This window comes from Macrotis lagotis, chromosome 5 (genome assembly GCF_037893015.1).
Source record: "Macrotis lagotis isolate mMagLag1 chromosome 5, bilby.v1.9.chrom.fasta, whole genome shotgun sequence".
In the NCBI taxonomy this organism is placed as follows: domain Eukaryota; kingdom Metazoa; phylum Chordata; class Mammalia; order Peramelemorphia; family Peramelidae; genus Macrotis; species Macrotis lagotis.
This window is the reverse complement of record NC_133662.1, coordinates 212447913-212455233: the sequence shown is the minus strand read 5'-3', so window position 1 is coordinate 212455233 and position 7321 is coordinate 212447913. Positions and strand designations below refer to the sequence as shown.

Here is a 7321-nt window from a genome sequence, read left to right as displayed (position 1 = left end):
AAATTTTTGAGTGTGTATGATCTTGTGCCTTAATTTGGCAAGAAAACTGTGAGCTAGGAGTAACACTTAGTCCACAGCTCTAAACAGTATGTAACTCATGCTTTATGTGTTTCCTTTGAGAATCTGATGCTTCATTTTTATTAAGAGTGCACCCACTAAATCCAAAGTGCACTTTGTACCTTAAATAATTTCACGGGCTCTCTGACTAGGACAAACTTTGATGTTTTATACAACAATTCCACATTTAAGATTTTCTCTTTTGTTGACTCTTGAAACTATTGAATTGACAGAACTATACAATACCCATTAGCTTTCAAAGTTCTAAGGCATTTTTGTTATTCATATCAACCCATTTGCCTGGCAAAATTATCTTGGAGAAAGTTTGAATAGAGAATAAAATATTTTAATACCTTTTGACTAGACAAATGAAATGGAAACAGTATATTGGATAAAAGTAATTTATGACTCCCAACTTTTGTATTGAATAGAAGAAATGTTGAAAAGAAAAAATGTGAAGTTCACAAATATTTACAAATTGTTACAAAATAAGCACCTATTCTGTGAAGGCATTGTGGGGAGACAAAGTAGATGATGGCCTTACTGTTGAAGTTACTACAAGCTGACTTGGACAGCTGACCACGGCTGACAGGACAAGTCACACACTACTATTGTTACCTTTTAATATGTATTTTAGCATTATATATTGAATCAGATGTGTTTCTCTCAATCATTGCTGGCAAGATTCTTGCCAGATCATAATAGCTGATCCTGCACCTGGAAGGTGGTCACCTTCCTGAGAACCAGTATAGCTTCAGAAAGGGTCCAAGGTTTCTTGCCCAATAACTCTAGGAAAAATGCCAAGAGCAGATCAGAGGTCTGCATACAGCATTTGAAGATCTAACCAAGGCCTTTGATACCGTCAGACATGAGGCTTATGGAAAATTATGTCAAAATGTGGTCACCCGGAGTTCATCAGTATTCTACATCAGTTTGCTTGCCTGGATTCTGGATAGTGGATGATGCTCTCAAGATTTCCACATCACCAATGGAGTGAAACAAGGCTGTGTCTTTGCTCCCATGCTTTTTAGCATGATGTTTTCAGTCAGGTCATCAAATGCTTTCACTGACGATGACATCCATTAAGTTCAGTTACTGCACTGATGGTAAATTCTTCAACTTGAAAGGAGTACAAACCAAGACCAAAGTGGAGGGAGTGCTGATGCATGATCTTGTTTTCCTGCACTCGATGCAGCCCCTGAAGCTGAGATGCAACAAACTATGGATCAATTCTTTGCTATTGTGCTAATGTCAACTAATACTAAGAAAACCCAGGTGCTCCATCAGCCAGCACCACACCATCCATATGTGGGACCATTGATTGCAGCAAATAGAGGTTTTGAGTTCTGTGAACAAGTTCACCTACCTTGGCAGTATCCTTTCCAAGGAGGTACACGTTGACAATGAGGTCAACACTCGCATTGCCAGAGCCAGCTCAATATTTGGGAGGCTGTGGAAAAAAGTGCGGAAGAGAAAAGGTGTTAGACTAACTATTAAACTGAAGATTTACAGAGCTGATATGCTGACCTCGTTGCTATATGCCTGTGAAAACTGCACAGTCCACCAGAGTCATGTCAGGAAACTCAGTCACTTCCATTTTAATTGTCTTGGGAAGATCCTGAAGATCACCTGGCAGGAGAAGACACCAGACACTGAGGTCCTTTCTTGAGCTAAACTGCCAAGCCTTCAAAGGTTACTACCAAGAGCACAACTCACACAGCATAAGTGCTCACAAGGGCGTCAAAAGAAGTGATGCAAAGACATTCTCAAAGTCTCCCTGAAGAACTTTGGAATTGATTTGGGAGACATGGGAGACACTGGTGCAGGAACAAAAGAAGGTGCTATGCTATACTCTATGAGCAAAGTAAAATGGAAGAAAGTGAAAGGAAGTGTGAGATGCATAAGTTTAGAGACTCTACCAGAGGTAGTCACATGGCCTATGTGTGCACAACCTGTTGTTAGAGCGTTCTTATCTTGAATTGGTCTGGTCAGCCACAGTCAAACTCAGTGCAACTTTACACTAACATAGTGATATCATTTTGGTCCTCAGTAACGAAGGACAAGAACTAACCAACCAACCAACCTTTTTAGAGGTATTTTATATATTGAAGACTCAAGAGGCCTTTTAGTCCAACTCCTTTATTTGTAATTGAGGCGACTTGAGGCCAAGGGAGGTTAAGTGACTATCAAAATTTAAGCATCAGGCAGTATTTGAAATATCTCCATAGCCTGCCTACCCTCCTTCCTTCCTTCCTTCCCTTTTTTTCCTCCCTCTTTCTTCCTTGCTTTCCTCTCTCTTTCCTTTCCCTTTATTCTTTCCTTTTTCCTCCTCTTTTCTTACAATTTCTCTTTCTTTTGAACCATGCTGCTCGGTGAATACCAAATAAAGGTACAGATAATTGTAAAATTCTTGAATTTTAAAGTAAATACTTGTTCATTTACCTTAGGGCTAAGTTTGTACAGAACAAATGAATTTCTGACTTAAAAATTATCTTTAATAAAAAGTAAGCATGTGCTTTGCTGATCTTTCCAGGAGGTGGCACTGTTTTTTCCCCCAAAACAGACAATAGCCCATTCATCCTTGAGTGTCACCCAAACAAAGAAATAATCCTTTATACCCTCCATTAATCACAAGGCTACTAGCACTGACTGTCTTGTGATCTACTTCATAGTTGGTACAGATTAAAAGTTTGGGGGGGTGGGGTGGAGGGTGGATAAGAAACAGTCAATCATAATGGTGGGGACAAAGTGTTTTGCTTTTCAGGGACTCTTGTCAACAGGCATTATCTCTTTGTGCCTAGCAACTGGAGATTTAAATTGAGTTTTCTTCAGTTCTCTGCTTGAAATTTGTCTCCACTTTAGTATTGCATTTCTGTTATTTTGAGAACTCCTTGCATAGTTTTTGTTTTCTAAACTAATCCAAAGAATCCTACAACGATTAGGATGACATTTGATCTAATAGACTGGCATTGTTTTTCATTTAGATTTACCAAGGGTGTGTGTGTGTGTGTACGTGTGTGTGTGTATACGTGTGTGTGTGTGTGTGTGTGTGCGTGTGTGTGTGTGTGTTGGGGGGTCCCTTTTCACCAACACACCGCCACCACTTCACCGACCAATCCCCATTCCCCAGGTGGGAGTTAGCATCTTGCCCTGGGGGAGAGGGGAGGCACCCAAAGGCGCAGCAACTTTCTCACGTCAGGGTGGAGCGGGCAGACAGAACTGGTCCGACCTGAGGCGCCTCCGAGCCCCGAGCCGCGGTGGGTAATTGCTGACTCGCAGGGAGTCGTTCCGCAATGCCCTAGAAATCAAAGGTGGCCCCGGGGCTGGAGGAGGACGGGGCGTCGCTGCGTGAGCGGGTGCCCGGGCACGTTCGCCCCGTGGTGGCGCTCCTCCCGGCCCAGGGCGCCCCATTCCCGGGCCTGGGCAGAGCCGGGGCGGCCCGCGGGCTCGGGGGGCCGGTAGGCTCCGGCCTACCCCGCGCTCCTGCACCCCCTGGGGTGGCCAGCCCCCGCCCCCGCCCCCCATCACGTTCCCCCCCCCAGGGGTCGTCGGATGCTCGAACGGCCCCGATCCCCCCTCGGCCCGGGAAGGGGGCCCGGATCCAAGCCGGGGTTCGGGGGCCGGGCCGGGAGCGGGAGCCGCCGCCGCCTCCCCGGGGCTCCTCCGGCGCTAACTCGCCGAGCCCGGCCACGAATGCGCTGGACAGGGGAGCGATGACCTCAGCCCCTCCCGACCAATCAGAGAAGGCCCTGGAAAAGCCTCGCCGCTCGGCCAATCGGCTCCGCGCCTGGGCGGCCGAACCGGAGACGCCCGAAGCTGGAGGCTTCGCCGGCCAATGGGGCGCGGCAGCGGCGAGACGGACTCGCGGGCCGACCTAAGGGACCGGAGAGGCCCGGCAGGCGGCGGCCAATCAGGGCGAGCCTCGGCGGAGGGGGTGTGGCGGGCCGCCAAAGAGGGGAGCGGGCGTTTGAGGTTGCAGGTGTCGGCGTCGGCGTCCCACCGCGATGGAGCCGCCCCGGGGAGCCGCCGCCGCCGCCGTCGGGGGTCGCTCGCTTTGGCTCCGCGGCCTCGGCCTCCTGCTCCTGCTGCCCGCCGTCCCCGCCGGCCTCGGCCGGGACCGCCTGGACGCCCCGCGGCCGCCGGCAGCCGGGACTCGGACCGCACGGCCGGCCGGCCCGCCGGGGCCCTCGGCCGGGAGCCGGCCCTGGGCGGCCGAGCTGGGCCCCGGCGGCGGCCGGCGGCGGCGGAGCCCCGGCGCGGAGAGCGAGGGCTGCGGCCCGCTCCAGGGCTTCGAGGCCGCCCTCGTCAACAACACCCACCAGGTGAGCCCCCAGCCCGGCCGTCCCCGCCGCCCCCCGGGCCCCGGCGGCCCCCCGGCGGCTCCTGCCTCGACGCCCCCCGCACCCCGGCGGCCCCCCGGCGGCTCCTGCCTCGACGCCCCCCGCGCGCCGGGCCGCGGGGGCTGGTGGCGCGTCCCGGGGCTTTGTTGTCTCCTGTGACCTTTCGGGGATTCGTGAGAATTCGGGGTGGGGGGCGGGAAGCGTATTTGTCCTCCTCCCCTCCCCCTCCCCAGCCCCAACCCAGGCCCAGGGCTGCGCTTCGCCACCCTTCCCCCCACCGGGACTCCTCTCTCCTCCCTCTCCCTCTCTCCCTCTCTCTCTCTCCCTCTCTCCCTCTCTCCCTCTCTCTCTCTCTCTCTCTCTCTCTCTCTCTCTCTCTCTCTCATTCCCACACACACTCTGTTCACTGTCTCTGTGTCTCTCAAACATTCACTATCACTTTCTCTCACACTCTCACTATTTCATTGTCTCTATCTCTGTCTCTCTCTCTGTCTCTCTCTCTCTGTCTCTGTCTCTCTCTGTCTCCATCTCTCTCTCTCTCTCTCTCTCATTCCCACACACACTCTGTTCACTGTCTCTGTGTCTCTCAAACATTCACTATCACTTTCTCTCACACTCTCACTATTTCATTGTCTCTATCTCTGTCTCTCTCTCTGTCTCTCTCTCTGTCTGTCTCTGTCTCTCTCTGTCTCCATCTCTCTCTCTCTGTCTCTCTCTATCATTCCCACACACACTGTTTACTGTCTCTGTGTCTCTCACACATTCACTATCACTTTCTCTCACACTCTCACTATTTCATTGTCTCACTCTCTGTCTCTCTGTCTCTCTTTGTCTCTCTCTCTGTCTGTCGCTGTCTCTCTCTGTCTCCATCTCTCTCTCTCTATCATTCCCACACACACTGTTTACTGTCTCTGTGTCTCTCACACATTCACTATCACTTTCTCTCACACTCTCACTATTTCATTGTCTCACTCTGTCTCTGTCTGTCTCTCTCTGTATTTCACTGTCTTTCTCAATAGTGTCTCTTTAAAGTCCTGATCCTAGGTGAAATTCAAGGAAACAGCTGTTTTGTCACTTTACTGGCATTATTGTAATAGTCTTTCTAAGTCTTCCCTTGTGTATTCCCAAGTTTAATAGTCATTTAGGCTATTTTAAAACTTTTTTTTAACAGAGGAACAAAGTTACTTAGACGTGAAAGGATGGTACCTTTACTCTCTTCCATGTTATCTAATCTCCCAAAGTACTAGGAACTATTGACCCATATCTCCAGAATTGGAATACATTGGCTTTTACACAGCAAGTTGGCAAATGAAATACATTATTATCCTTATCTTGGTAGTGCAAAGGTTCCTAGATTATACCTATTACTGCATTTAGGAGATTGAGTTCATTGAATTACATTTGTATTAGATTTATAGTTTACAAAGCCCTCTTCCTCATAACAACCCCATGAAGTGAGTAGTTTAGATAAGAAAACTCAGGCTGAGAACTTAACTAGTTTCACTAATGGTAGAACTCAAATCCAGGACCTCTGAGTCCAAGGTCTGTGTGTTTGCTACAAGATCATGCTGTCCTTTCATAGTGATAAGCAACGACAGAGTTTCTTTTTTGGGAGCCCAATTGTTATCTGGCCCTTGCAGATACTTCTATTTAATTCTTACTATTCTATAAATCCCTAGCTTGTGTTGTTAAAAAAAAAATTAAGGAAGTCAGTTATACTATTTTCAGTGTTTTCATTTGATATTTTCTTGACTTTGGTATTCTATATTATTGTATTCCATAATATTCTTTTCAACTATTTTGGATAAAGACTCATGTTCATGACTACTTACTTTCCTTGGTCTGTTTCCATTTTCCAAATATCCAGATCCCCAAATCAGAATCTACAGTGTTCTCTCTTAATGCAGTACTAATCATCTAACCATTTGCATACTATTTATATTTCCCTATGTGGTAGCTAAGGAGAAGAAGGAAAGTGAAGGTCAGAGGGGTTAAGAGATTTGTCTCATACTGAAAAAGGTCAGAAGCAGAACTCAACTACAATACCATGCTTTTCCCATTATATCATGTTGCCCTTACGAATCTCACTGAGCCTCAGAGCATTCACAAATTTTACTTACAGAGATAATATGACTCAATATACAGTCTAGGTGGTTGTTTGAAGGTATCTAAATTGAGCTTTTAAGAAGGCAGTTGATCTTAGATTTGGGACAGGGTGACAGCAGGATGATATTACTGTTGGAGATGTGGAAAATCTCCCTAACTAAAGAGAGAAAAAAAATTGTTTAAGTCATCCTTTTCCAGCTTCCTACTCTGGTTTACATCCTTTCCACTTTTTCCCTGCACAGCTTCTTTCCTTGGGTCAGTTAGTCTTAGGCATTCCTATTCCACATTTGGTGGGATTCCTGCTTTGGTGATTGCCCCACCTTCCTGTCGGCTGCTGTTGCTGCTGCTGTATATACCCCTTCAGTCAGGGATTTCCCCTTTCCTAACCACAGTACCTGTAAAAATGTCTGACCTAGGCAGCTTTTTGTTTGTTCATGCTTATTTGCCCATGGTGAAAGGACCAGTTTAGCAACACTACTTTTTAAAGCAATGGGTTAAGAATTAAGAAAGTCTGGAATCTCATATCAATTTAATTGAATAGGAGAAGTAAGATTGTGAAGACAGACCATGAAATTTTTTTTTAATTTCAGCTAGTAATATACATTCCTTCAGTCTTTGTTATAGTCTTAACTATTGTCTTGTCCCGCTTCACTAACTTATTGTTTTGTTTTTATTTATTTATTTTTTTGCAAGGCAAATGGGGTTAAGTGGCTTGCCCAAGGCCACACAGCTAGGTAATTATTAAGTGTCTGAGACCGGATTTGAACCCAGGTACTCCTGACTCCAGGGCCGGTGCTTTATCCACTACGCCACCTAGC

At 47.2% G+C, this 7321-nt stretch overlaps 1 protein-coding gene across 2 annotated transcripts in view; it reads left to right on the top strand.

The window, feature by feature from the left end:
* The first annotated feature begins 4283 nt into the window (after positions 1 to 4283).
* The window catches only part of SORT1 (sortilin 1), a 69403-nt gene continuing 66365 nt past the window's right edge, over positions 4284 to 7321 (top strand). For both annotated transcript variants that reach the window (XM_074188340.1, XM_074188339.1), the window contains exon 1: positions 4284 to 4379. The gene's annotated coding sequence lies outside the window, so the exon portion shown is untranslated. The remainder of the gene's footprint in view (positions 4380 to 7321) is intronic.